The sequence below is a fragment of the Vulpes vulpes genome, chromosome 3 (assembly GCF_048418805.1).
Source record: "Vulpes vulpes isolate BD-2025 chromosome 3, VulVul3, whole genome shotgun sequence".
In the NCBI taxonomy this organism is placed as follows: domain Eukaryota; kingdom Metazoa; phylum Chordata; class Mammalia; order Carnivora; family Canidae; genus Vulpes; species Vulpes vulpes.
Genome location: NC_132782.1, coordinates 140,937,877 through 140,951,017, shown reverse-complemented (window position 1 = coordinate 140,951,017; position 13,141 = coordinate 140,937,877). Strand labels below are relative to the sequence as shown.

Below are 13,141 nucleotides of genomic sequence, written 5' to 3'. Positions count from 1 at the left end.
TATGTTGTTTTTCATTCATCTTTTGGAGATTGGGTAGTGCTGTGGGAACAATGAACTGCATTTGTGGGTTGGCTCTCTGCACGGCTGGGTTATGTACTGTACGTTGCTTAAGGCTGGCTACCTACCTCGACTTTTTATAAAAGTCTTCTCACGATCTTAGGAGGCTCCTGCCCTGGGACTTGCCAGGACATCACAAATCACATAGTCAAGAGGAAAGCGATGAGAGTCAGGGTTTTCATACCCGAAGTCCAAAATTATTGGGATGCGTCCCTTCGGTAGAAGTAAGAAGAGGTACACAATATCCCATTGAGGCTACCTCTACCACAGACACTGTCAGATGCAGAAGTATGTGGTCAAGGAATTTATTGAGGATGGTCTTGTATTTTTGTTTCTCTAAATCATAGTCATCGTTTGCTTTCCTGCTTGTTAAATAATTCTTTATTTCTAGAAGGTCTCAAATCTACATTAAGGTATATACAGGATCTTTCATATCACCTATAGCGAAATGGGGAAAAGACTAGGCTTCAGAGCCAACCTCAATTCAAACTGTGGCTCTGCCATTTACTACCCATGACAGTGTGGGCTTCAATTTTCTTATCTACAAAGGTGAGAGAAATAACAGTACTCCCTTCCACGGGCTGTGGCATAGTGTAAACAAATGAGTAGGTGCAAAGCATTGAGAAATATTGCCTAGTACCTAGTATACACTAAATTTGCTGATTACCTGAAGGGCTTTTCTTCTACTTCCTCCCTTTGTTTCAGCTTCTTAATTTTCCTCTAGTCTAGAAACTTGGTGGTTGTGGGAATTATTAAAGGAAGCAAACTCCTCTTAGCAGCCTTTCTCCTAAAGGAGATAGATTATACCTTTCATGTAAATGCCAGGAAGGGAAATAATTGGCATCCCATTGCCCTTTGAATGGGTCTCTGGCTCGCCCTAGGTGGTATGACGTGTAAAGTGACCTGAAAGCGGGGCGCCTGCCAGAGCAGCAGCACAGTGTAGAGGGAGAATCAATTAGAAGACTCGTAGCCATTTCAGAAACATGCAAACATCAATTGGCATAGAGTTTCAGGAAGCAGAATAAAAAGGGATCTACAAAACAAAAAGCCTTTCAAAGGGATGGAGGCACGGTTCTTCCAAATCACAAACGGATGATTACGATCACCATTAGGGCTTAATGAGCCTATATATGGCTAATGACTTCATCTCTCCAGTAGATGTGCCAGTAGTCTGTGTTTCCACTAGTATCCGACCTTCTCTTCTAATAAACATAACCATCATGCTAGTTGGTCAGAACAAGTCATTGGATTTCTCTCTCTTCCATTAGCAAACCCATATTTCTAAAATCTGCCATCCCCCTGTTGCAGGACTGAAAGGAACAGAACGCAGAAAGGCAAATAAATAACTTGGAGCACCTAGGTTCAATTCTAGGTCAGCAACTGCATCCTGACCTCGTTTTCTCATCTCTAAAATGGAATTGATCACTATCCTATTTCTAAGATAACTTTCAAAATACAAATATGTGAAATTGATTTTTTAACACACATAGGGATATGGTTTGTTTTGTGTAATTTATAGCTTTCTTACAGATGTCATCAGTGATTATGGCTATATTTTGATTTTAATAACCAAATGCAGAAAATGGTCATTGTAAGTTTTAAACAAGTTTAAACAAGTCTGCTTAACCATTGAAAGACTATTAATTTGAATAAGAAGACCTAAACTGAAGTTGGAATCTTTTTTTAATTAACCATACTATTATAATATTTGTTCACAGTGATACTTAGTGTTAAAATCATTAAAATGGGCAATATTTGGCAAAGTAGAAATAATGATACATCCTTTAAAGAATAGGTAATTAATAATAGGTTATGTATTGGAAGGAAAATTTCTTATACAAATAATAGATACCATTCCCCGTCAGGGCTTTTACTCAGAGGTTGATATGAATATTTCTTTTACTTTCCCATTTTCAAAATATATCCAGTAAATATAGAAGATCTTAATATAGTCTTGAATAATAACCACATAAATAGTATTATTTTAATGTAATCTTGAATAATATCGTGCAAATATTATTGTCTTAGTATAATCTTGAAAAAGATCACACCACTATGATACTGAAAGGCAAGTGATAGTTATGGTGGAAGGTATAATATTAGCTATTAAGACAATGCTTTAGTGTAATACTTCAGAAATTTTAAATTGTTTTATGTTAAAATATTCCAGCAGAATTTTTCTGGGGTTTTTATGCTATAAATAAACTTTGATTGCTATGGTAATGTAAGAAACATGAATGGATAATGTCTATTCCCTATAACCAGTATTTCAGGTAAGTGTCATTGTGAAAAATACATGGCTGGGATAGCATTTTTGAGTTCTAGTCCCAAACCTGCAACTGAATTTTCTGAGTGATCTTGAACGATTAGCAGCAATCTAACTAAAATTTTTGATATAAAATTTGAAGAAATAAAAGTTTCAAACATAGGGATCCCTGGGTGGCTCAGTGGTTTAGCGCCTGCTTTCGGCCCAGGGCGTGATCCTAGAGTCCTAGGATCGAGTCCCACATCAGGCTCCCTGCATGGAGCCTGCTTCTCCCTCTGCCTATCCCTCTCCCTCTCTCTCTCTCTCTCTCTCTCTCTCTCTCTCATAAATAAAATCTTTTTTAAAAAAAGTTTCAAACATGAAGACATTTTTTAAGGAAAATTTTCAAGCAACAAGAGTGTTTAGTGAATTCTAACAGGCATCAAATCCACATTCTGCTGTCAGGCTTTCTTTCAACCTATCTGCCTCTTCCCCTGGAGCACGGATTCCATCATTTCAAGAATGAAAGGGTTACTTTAAAATGAGTGCTGTTCATGGTCACTAAAGACTTGAAAATCACAAAAATAGTACAAGCTAAATGTATTACTTTAGTCGTACTGACTAGAGGTTTAGAAACCTTTTTTTTAAAAGTTCTTTATTTTGGAGGGTTCTCTAATATCTCCACAACTACTCCAGACCAAAGAGTATAAAAAAGAGTATATAGTGCAGCGCCTGCTTTCTGCAGTTTATCTATAAAAGTAAAATCAACATATACAAAATAAATACTATCATCACAAAAAATATATGTATGCGCTCATCTCAGTATTACAAATTACAAATTCTGTAGGAGTTATGATGGAAGAGGTTAGGATCCAAATGGGGATTTTAATAATAAAGAGCTTGGATACATAGATCTCTTCAGGGCCAAATACCAGTGGTTCTCTATTTATATTATCGAAGGTCATATAATGAGTTATTTGGCCACTAAAAACAAAGCAAAGGACTAGTTAGATGAAGGGGGCTAGATAATTCCCTGTGAAAGCCAGCAAAATCCCAGCAAACAAGTCCTTCACTCTTCCAGGGCCAGCGAAATTGAGAACAGACATTTCACCAAAATCCCAAGCTTACTTGGAATATGAAGCTTGCCCCTCACATTGCAACAGTGAAGATTCCATCATGGGTAGAGTGAATGCATTTCCTTAAGGAAGAACTATAGTTATTGCAGCTGAGTTCCAGTCTTTAAGACCCAAATATCGGGCTTGGGTGTATAAAGCTTACCAAGTAACACCATCTATCCAAAAGAGAAACCCAGGGTCTCAGAAGCTCTTCAAGCATAAACATTCTCTCTCCCTAAGGACTCAGTCTCCTCAGCTGTCCCTACTGGCCCATCAGCTGCTCTCTTTGGGTTTCTGATCAGCCCCAGAATGAACCAGTTGAGAAAGAGAAAGCCAATATCATTGACATTGATAGAGAAAGATTTGAGGCTATGGAAGACGAATCCCTGAATTAGTTCTAGGAGTTAACCATTGGCCATCTAAGGGAAAAATGAGGTCATTTATATTTATAATCCAAACTTGACTCACACAAAGAAAATTAACATTAGATGCTGCTCCTGAAACCCTTAAGTTGCGTTGTGTTGTGACGGTAAACGGAGTATGCTGATAGCAGTGATAATCATAGCTATCACAGATTGAGAGTTTGTTGCACGGGGGGCATCATTCTGTCCTATGCTTTAACTTATGTATATCTCATTTAATCCTCACAAATGTATATATAGGAAGAAGGTATTGTCCCTGGCTTAAATTTAGATAAAGAAATGAGGCTCAAAAGTCTAATTCGATCAAATTTAACAAGGAGCAAGTAGCAGAGCAAGACTTGAACCTATGTCTATCGGAGGTCAAAGGGCATGCTCTTTCCATTATGTATACTACCTCTCAGACAGCGCTGCCTCACTGTCTAATGATGCTTTTCTTAAATACTCAGGTATACCAGGAAGATGACTAAGTTGACAGTTTTATTGCATGTATGTACATTAACATCAACCAATACTTATTATTTAGTCCCATGAAGTCAATGAATGTTTTGCAAGCAGATGGGCTACAGATTCAGAAAAATCAATGAGTATTTGACTAAGCAAGTGAATTATGAAGAGTAAAAGCATCATATGTGCTTTTTCTTGGAAGTAAAGGGAAAGCTATGGTGTTAATAAAACAGACCCAATGCTAATGACTTCGAGCCCCCTCCCCCAAAGTAGAAATCAATCTGACTCAGGGAGGTTGATTTTGCTCATTCCATAGACTTATTTCCCAATGGAGTTCCTTAATTTTGACATTCAAAATACAGAATCTGTTGTGGCTCTTTACTTTCAGATTCAAGGCCATTTTACTTCCTAATCTCCTCTCATTTATTATTCACTTTCACATAAAGCTCACTTTGTCTTGTTTTCACATTCTTCATGTTCTTACCCACTGTCTAACTGACTGTTCTTGCTGTCTGGAAGATCTTCCATTGATCTTACCTTTTCTTCCTCACGTCTCTTAAGTCTTCACTGTATTCAGCTTCCAGGATCTGTAGCTCTGATTTTGCCTAAAGCTTTCCCAACTAATTAGATATAAAACATTGTAATCCTTCTATGGAAATCATCTTTCCTCTATAGCCAAAGGCATTACCAGTGGTAAAATGTATTCATTTTGCATATAACGATAATTTCAACCATTAGATTGTATTTTTCATTGATCTATTTTTTTTTTCTGGGTAGAGTAGAGGTGCTATTGTTGAAAACTTATAAATATCAAAACGTACAAGGAAGGAAATAAGAGCCATTGTTGATGCCAACACCCCAAGAAAAACATTGTTAACATTTTGTTATATTTCTTTTCAATTTTTTCAACACATTTGGTTATATTTTAACTTTAATTCTCCCTGCCTTAGTATATTTTTATCCTGCTTTGTTTCTCCTAAAATTAGACCCTCTAAGATTTGGATTCATCCAGTTATTTGGATTCATAAAAGCCAAGTAACCAGTCAGAGGTTTGACCAGTGAGAGGCCTACTGAAGCATTAATTCATAAAGGTCTAAAAGTAGTCCTAATTCTGGGCTTGTTTACCAAGATAAGGTGTTGAGTGAAACTCCTGGGCAATTTTCTTTGCTTCCATTATATGTTAATTTACTGTTATTTGGAACTACTCTGTCTTACTGTACGGACGCTAGAAAAATATATTAATATTAGATTATATAAGACATAGTGTTACAAAAGAATATCTCAATCTTCTTGATTTGTAAATAAAAGATCTAAGAATACTATTTTGTGTTCATCTAATGTCGTAAATGCCCTCTGTGGGTTTTATCTCCTGCCTGTAGGCCCATCTTAACTGCATGGAAGAGGAAATTCTCTTGTTCAGATAGCTAGCCTTTTTATTCCCCTCAGTTCGTATTTATCAGGAATGATTCATCAGTTTTTATCTGGTGAACAGACATTATCCGAAAACTTAACTTTTCCCATGTGACTTACCTGCCCAATTTTTTGGTTCAAGTTTTTATCGTTTAGAGAATTAAGAAAGACTTTGCCCTTATGCAATTGCTAAGCATCTTATTTCTTCCCCCTATCAAAAATAACGTTTGATTATTCTGCCCAGGTTTAGACACCCAGTTTGGATTTGTTTGCCAACCAAACTTGTGAAGACACTAATCAACATTTCCCTGAAAAGCATTAAAATGTGACCTCATAGGAGAAACAGCTTTGCAGTCTCCCTGAATACCTTCCCCGCAACTCCCCCCATATAAGGTGTATCCTTAGCAACAAGCACATAGCATACCATCATCAGCTATTTGTAAACAAATGAATAATACCCTCCAAGGCCTCAAAACCCATCCCCAAGCTAACAGGACCAAGGTTATAAAGGCCCACTGTTTTCATAGCTTGCAAAAACACTTTATTCCCAAAAAATATACCTCCTAAAATGTTGCTAGAAGCCTCTTGCCTGTGAGAATAACATTTCTCACACCTTTCCTCCCCCTGCTCACACCACCTAAAAGAGATACAAGGGACTCCTAACTTAAATCCTGAGTCTATAATTGAGAAACAGCTAAGTATATTCATGCCTTTGTAATGCAGATTGTACAGGTACAGATAAAGGAGTTGAAGTATGAGCACCATGGCTGAGGCTGAGAACTGAGTTTTCCCCCAGGCCGTGGGGGGTTCAAGAGGACAATCCTGAGTTTTCAGGACAGTCAAGACACCACAATATTTTAATCCTCACACGTTCTGCATCGGGGCAGATACTGCCTCCAAGAGGTCTGTGTTTTATTAAAATCTAAACTAATTCCTCTTATTTTATGCTACTGAATGGTTCATTTGCTGTGGGACCCTCAGGGGGTAAAAGGGAGGAAAACAAATTAAGTCAAAACTGCAAAGACTTGTTAAGACTACACGAGGTGTATCTGGCTCTCTTATTGTTGCATGAGACGTTGGGAGAGGAAAAAAAAAAATCGCTGGGACATCCACCCTGAGTGATCAAGGCAATCTTTAAAACGTGTAGTGAAAACACAGAGAAAACCATACGCAATGTGCAATATCGTAGACAGATCATTGTTTCACTTTCTGGAAATGGTGTTGGCACTAGGGTGAGCAGTGGATGACAAAATTCCAAGAAAAGCCAAGACTTCTCTGGGTAAATCAGGACGTTTACTGGTTAAGGGAGATCCAGGCTTTGCTATTAAGGACTTGATGCTCTGGTCTTTCCATAAAGGTCGCCACTGACAGGTGCTAATGAGGGACTCCCAGGTATGCCTGGAGAGAGAAGGAAATAGAAACATTTATGACTTTTGCCCCACCCAACAGACACAAAAACACACCCTCACCTAATCCCTGTCTATAAAAGTTTATTTATGTAGTTGTAAATTGGAAAATCTCAAGTCTAAAACTCTCTATCTATTAAATATACAGTGGTTTAGTGTACTGGAGACAGGGCAGCCTTGCTTATTTGTGCTTTTCCTGTCAGCGATGACACGAGATCATAGGGAATCCGTATCTCTAAAGCCAAAGCATAGCTCCCAGTCATTTGTGGCTTCATTAGCAACGTCGTGATGTCCCTTAAGGACAAAACACATAAATGTTCTCCTGTCACTTACAATTGTGTCAAGGAGAAAACCAAAATGAACTTGCAAAGTCATGCACCAGCTCAATTTTGGAAGGAAAAAAAAATCCTTCCTTTGAAGGAAACGAAATCAATCCCCAGTTCAAATTAAATTTGGACTATTCTGTGAAGCTCCAATACACAGCTCCAATAACAATCAGTACTTATGGACTTAAAATGCAGGCAAATAATGTTTCGTTTAAAAGAAATTGAATGAGGATTACTGACAGAGAAAGTTTTAATGCTATTTTATCATTAGTTAAAGTTAAATCATGCCATTATTGGCTCAGTGGCAAACATCTCAATCCCCACTCTTTTTTTTTTTTTTTTTTTTCCCAAATGCTACTTGAAGCCCTTTGCCTGGTCTGGCTTGTGTTTTCATCTTATTAAAACCTTGTCATGCAAATGTATCATAAGTGTAGCCTGAAGACTTCTGTCTCATGCAAAATTTAGCTTAAATTCTCCTGGCATGAGATACTTTGTTATGCACAAACCTTCTGTTTGGTTTGCTGACAGTCTTCTTAGTCTGCTCTCATGGTGATTCATTATCTTGTGATATAGATTTCCAAGTATCATCTTTGTATTGATTTTTATATCTTTAATAACCACTCCATAGAAGATGGCTCCACCGGTGTCATTGATCGCATCAAAAATTCAAGGCTTACAGAAATACTAGAGGGCTAATTGGTAGCAGAACATTTCAGACTTAATCTTAATGCAGTCTTAATCTTCGGCATTCAACCTACCTGAAGGTTTTCCTTTTGGAGTCGACGAGGGGAGGTTCAGTGCTTGGTTGAAAAACACCTGGCGAGGGCAGGCCAGACCTTGGCAACAAATGGGCTACGAACGTGAAAATGCCACTTCACGAACACTCAGAAATTAAGAGCTCTCCTGCCATCGGGGGCCTTGCTCCGTGGAACGCTTCTTGCTTTCCCTTTCTGGCACCTCTGGCTCCACAGAGCCCAGTTTGCTGGTCTGTTTTTGTGAAAGAAAAGTCCCCGTTATTCTAAAGCACATGCCCCCTCTGGGTTTGGAGAATTTCCCATTTTAACAGCAGAAGGGCTTCCTCTGCAGAAACCTCGAGTGAACATCCTGTTCTTATAAATGACTTTAAACAAGAAATTTAGGATGGCTGGTTGGGGCCTGCAAGTCCCGAGACCCAGGAGATGACCAGGGATACCATCTTCTAACTTCCTTCTCGAACCCGATGTGTAGAGCACGCAGATCTGCTTTAGGGAAAACAACCTGAAGTCCCAGGATCTCTCTGCAAAGCTTGAGAGTAGCTCGGTCATAAAGCTGGAACTGGATGTACTGTATTCTTGCCAAACATTCTCATGAGCCTACTCTGTGCCAGTCCCTACACAAAGCACGGATGAGTATAGCCTAGTAGCTGCTCTGGAGAGCTGCACCTTCAGAAGACTCTAGGTGGAAGGTGGAAGCAAATCACCAACTAGAAGGCAGGAGATATAAGGATGTGGCTTTGGAATCGGCCACACTTGAATTCTTTTTTTTTTTTTTTAAGATTTTATTTATTTATTCGTGAGAGATACAGAGGGAGAGGCAGAGACACAGGCAGAGGGAGAAGCAGGCTCCTTGCAGGGAGCCTGATGTGGGACTCGAATCCAGGACCCTGGGATCACGACCTGAGCCAAAGACAGATGCTCAACCGCTGAATCACCCAGGCATCCCCAAGAATTCTATTCCACCTCCAACACTGTGCTGTGTGACACTTGCTGCCTCCCTGAAAAAAGAAAAGGGGGGTGACATGGTTAAAAGTTTCTTTCTCGTGAGAATAAAACACAGCAGTGCATACAATGCTGAGTGTGAGACACATCATTCAGGCACCCCAAAGGCACGTTACCTACCGGAAAACGATGAAAGAAGCCACATGTTGTTGTTTTCCCCCTTGTGTGGGAGTTGGAGAAGTCCTTTAAAAAGCAAGTAGAAAAGAGAGATCAATTTAAAAACTCACAGATATTCTTCCTTTTTTGGCCAAGTTTAGAACAAAGAACTAAATATATATGTTATTTCAGCATCATAGAAGGAGCATCAAACGCTGGAGGGAATTTGGAATGTTTAAGACATTTGAAATTAGAATCAAGGCTTTAGAAAGCCTGGGAAGAAAAAGGGACAAATCAAGGATGGAGGCCATCTTGAGACTTTACAAAGGTCACGATGAGGCTTGAATTCAAATAGCTTTTAAATCACCAGAAATTACGGTCACAAATTTCAAAGTTTCTCACTATCAGAATGAGGTGTAAAAGTCTCATAAACAAAAGGATAAATATGTAAGAGTCTAGGCAATTGATGTCAGTATGGATGCACTGATAGAACTTATGGCTGAGATTATCTTCAAAGGGTTACATTTGCAATATAAGTGTGGATTTTAGGTGGTTTAGCTAGGGTAGGAAATGTATGGTACAAATTATTTTTCTACTCAAGTCATTATTCCTGTGGCATAGATATTTGCCCCACAGACTGTAGTCATGCCCCTGGTCCAGGAAGACTCATTCATTGATGAAACTCAATGTGCGCTCTCGCCGGACCCTCTTTCCCAAACAAGCAACAACTTTCCACCTGGGAAAGTAAAACATTTTCCAGGGGATTTGTTGCAGATGTGTTCATTTCATTGTTGTGTGTCTGCCTTTCAGGGTGCCCTCCTGCAAAATAGTTCCTGATTTTAGTTTCCCCAAAGAATGCCTCCCATTTGCTGCCTCTTTCCTTTGCCTTTTATTTTCTTCCCTTTTGCTCCCTTCCTCCACTTTCCATCTTTGCTATCCTTTCTTCCTGTCACCACTGCTTCTCTCCACTTCACTTCCCTGTCTCTTCTCCCTTCCCCCCTTCCTCTTGCCCTTAGTACTGTATTACTTGAATTGACACCCAGTGTGCAGAATTGTACGTTTGATTAACATTGTATTTATCCTTTGGATATTTTATTTTATTTTTTAAAGATTTATTGAGAGAGAGAGAGAGAGAGAAAGCAGGCATGTGCACAGGGGGAGAGGAGAGAGAACCCTCAAGCAGACTCCCCACTGACCATGGAGCCTGACATGGGGCTCGATCTCACGACCCTGAGATCATAACCTGAGCCGATATCAAGAATCAGACGCTTAACCCCGCTGGGCCACCCAGGAGCCCCTTGCCTTTGGATATTTTAAATAACAATCCAAGGAATCCCCCAGTATGGTGCTGAATTCATTTTCCATCTGTCATAAGAAAGGATTAATGCATGAAAGGGAACAAGAATTTTACCAAACTGGAATGCAGTAAGGATAATTTCTTTTTTCCTTAACCTTTAGCTTTTTTTTTTTCTTTCCTTCAGTGTAACAAAAATTCAAGGTCTCCGTAGTCTTCAATACAAAAAAAAAATGTTTTCGCTTAATAGTAAGTTAATATGGAACATGAACAGTAATTTTCCAGTCTCTATTTTTAAAAACATCAAAATATTACAAAAGAAAAACACAGGTCTCTACTTTTAATACACTAGAAAAAAAAGACATTCAATACTAACCAGCTCTTTCTGAAAGTTTTTCTTTCCATTTTTAAAATAATGTTATCTATTCCTTACCATTGTCACGGGACTTAGGGGTTTTTTTTTTATTAATACAATAATACTGTTAATAGCATCTTATTCTTGACCAATAATCAAAAGTCTGGAATATAGTAAAATACCGCTGACAAAAATACATTTATAAGTTTTCCTTCTTATTAAATTTCTTTGTAATAATTATTAAAAATACCACCCAAAGCCCCTACAAAACAGAGTGAACAGAGATTTCCAGCCAAGTGAATTTAAAAATATATATATATATTGGGCTTGTATATAAAATGGCTCAGAGGTGAAATAAAGAAGTTTTGACACTTTCAAAGTGTTCCCTTCTAAGGGCTTTCTTCTTCTGATCACAGCTCAGTACTTGTTACGCTCTCCAAACAGAGGCCCTGTATCATTCCACAATGGGAGCCACCTTTGCGATCATCATTGACCCCGGCTTGAAAGCATATCACACCTGCCTTTCAATTTGCCACTGTGGAATTTATGTAACTTCAAATTATAAATTGAATGCCCAATGGACAAAACTGGCTTCCTAACTTTTAGTCACAGAGTTACAATAACTGCCACCTTTTAAGCAACTATGATGCTTTTACTTAGACTAGCTGGAATTCTGACAAAGATCCAACATGAGAAATATTACCATCTTCATTTTGCAGATGGGAAAACTGAGAATCCGATACCTATCCGATAAATGTTGTCCAAGTGCCCAAAATCAATCATAATTCCACTTTCTGTTCTGTTTGTCAAATAGCAACGTCCTGCAAAGTTGCACTTCGCCGATGATTAGTAAATGGTGGTGTCTCATTTTGTTTCATCTTTTTTTTATAGTAAGAGCATTTAACATGAGATCTTGCCTCTCAACCTATTTTTGAGTGTACCAAACAGCATGGCCAACCATAGGCACAGTGTTGCACGGTGGACCTCTAGAACCTACTGTTCTCACCTAACTACCTCTTAGGCAGCAGGATGGGTGTCTTTAACATGTCCCCACCAAGGGTTGGATATGCCTTAGGGGCTTGAAGAGTCATCACCCTTGTCACTTTATCAATGATGAACCAAATGGTCAGAAATGGAGCTAGGAACTTTCTGTCTCCTCTGAACTTGCCTCTGAATGCCACTCTGACCAGGCAAAGGACACATCAGGACACAAGCTACACCATGCATTTCCGTGGCCTAAGTCTTCCCTGCAAAACTGCTGGAGTTTTCGCTGCTTCAGGCCCATCTATCTTGCAAGCCTCAGTCAGGTGTACGTGTTCCATCCAGTTCGAAAGGAAACAGCAGTACTTCCGCAGATGTCTGCCAGCATATGGTCAGGATTTAGATGAGTGAATACTTGCACCTGGAAATCAAATATGAACACAGGCAGCCCCCTCCCGCTTGCCCAGGGCAGCGGCCACCTAACCGGGCAGGGAGAGAGCTGCCAAATCAAACGCAATCCAGATGTCTCCCCCATCTCCTCCTCTTCCCACACAACCTTCCATTGTTGTCTTTGTCCTTTGGCAATATTTCTAAGTTCCTAAAGGAGTCAAAGAGCCCAGAAAATCGAAAGAAATATGTGTTTAAAGCCGAACACACCCGCCACCCATGGCGCAGCTAAGGCTTCTTTGAAAAATTAGTTGCTTTAGCTTTCTGAGATGTTTGTTTTCATTATCTTTTTCAAAAGCAGCAGATTCTTACAGCAATCGTTGGTCAAAGATTTGGAAGAGTGTCCTTAGCCTCATTTCACATTGCTAAGGCAATTTTTGTGAAAGTGCCATCTTGGATGTCCCTGGAGTTGATAATGTCCCAGCCACGTGCACAGATTGTGATGCCTGCATATTGCTAACTGTCCCCTTACTGCATTTTACTCCGAAATCTAGTGTGTCGCTTGGGGTAGCTCTCTAGCGAAGGATCTTGTTTTATCTTTTCAAAACATTTGCCCATTTTTTCCCATGGGCGTGCCATGTAACCTCTTTGTAGCTTAAAGTCTCTATGTGTACTTCGGGGAGATAAAAAGGTAAAATATTGTAAATGTGTTGAGAGCTTCTGATCACTCTGAAGCAGTAATTAATTATCCAAAATCTTTGATATAGAGATAGCTTTATGAAACAGGCCAACACAGGGTTAGGGGGTGGACTTGCCCAGGAAAAGGGATAAACAAAAGTTAAAACT

The 13,141-nt window shown here is 39.2% G+C and overlaps 1 protein-coding gene across 21 annotated transcripts in view; it reads left to right on the top strand.

The window, feature by feature from the left end:
• The window catches only part of ADGRL2 (adhesion G protein-coupled receptor L2), a 619,577-nt gene that overhangs the window by 126,091 nt on the left and 480,345 nt on the right, over positions 1 to 13,141 (top strand). The gene's annotated exons all lie outside the window — the stretch shown is intronic.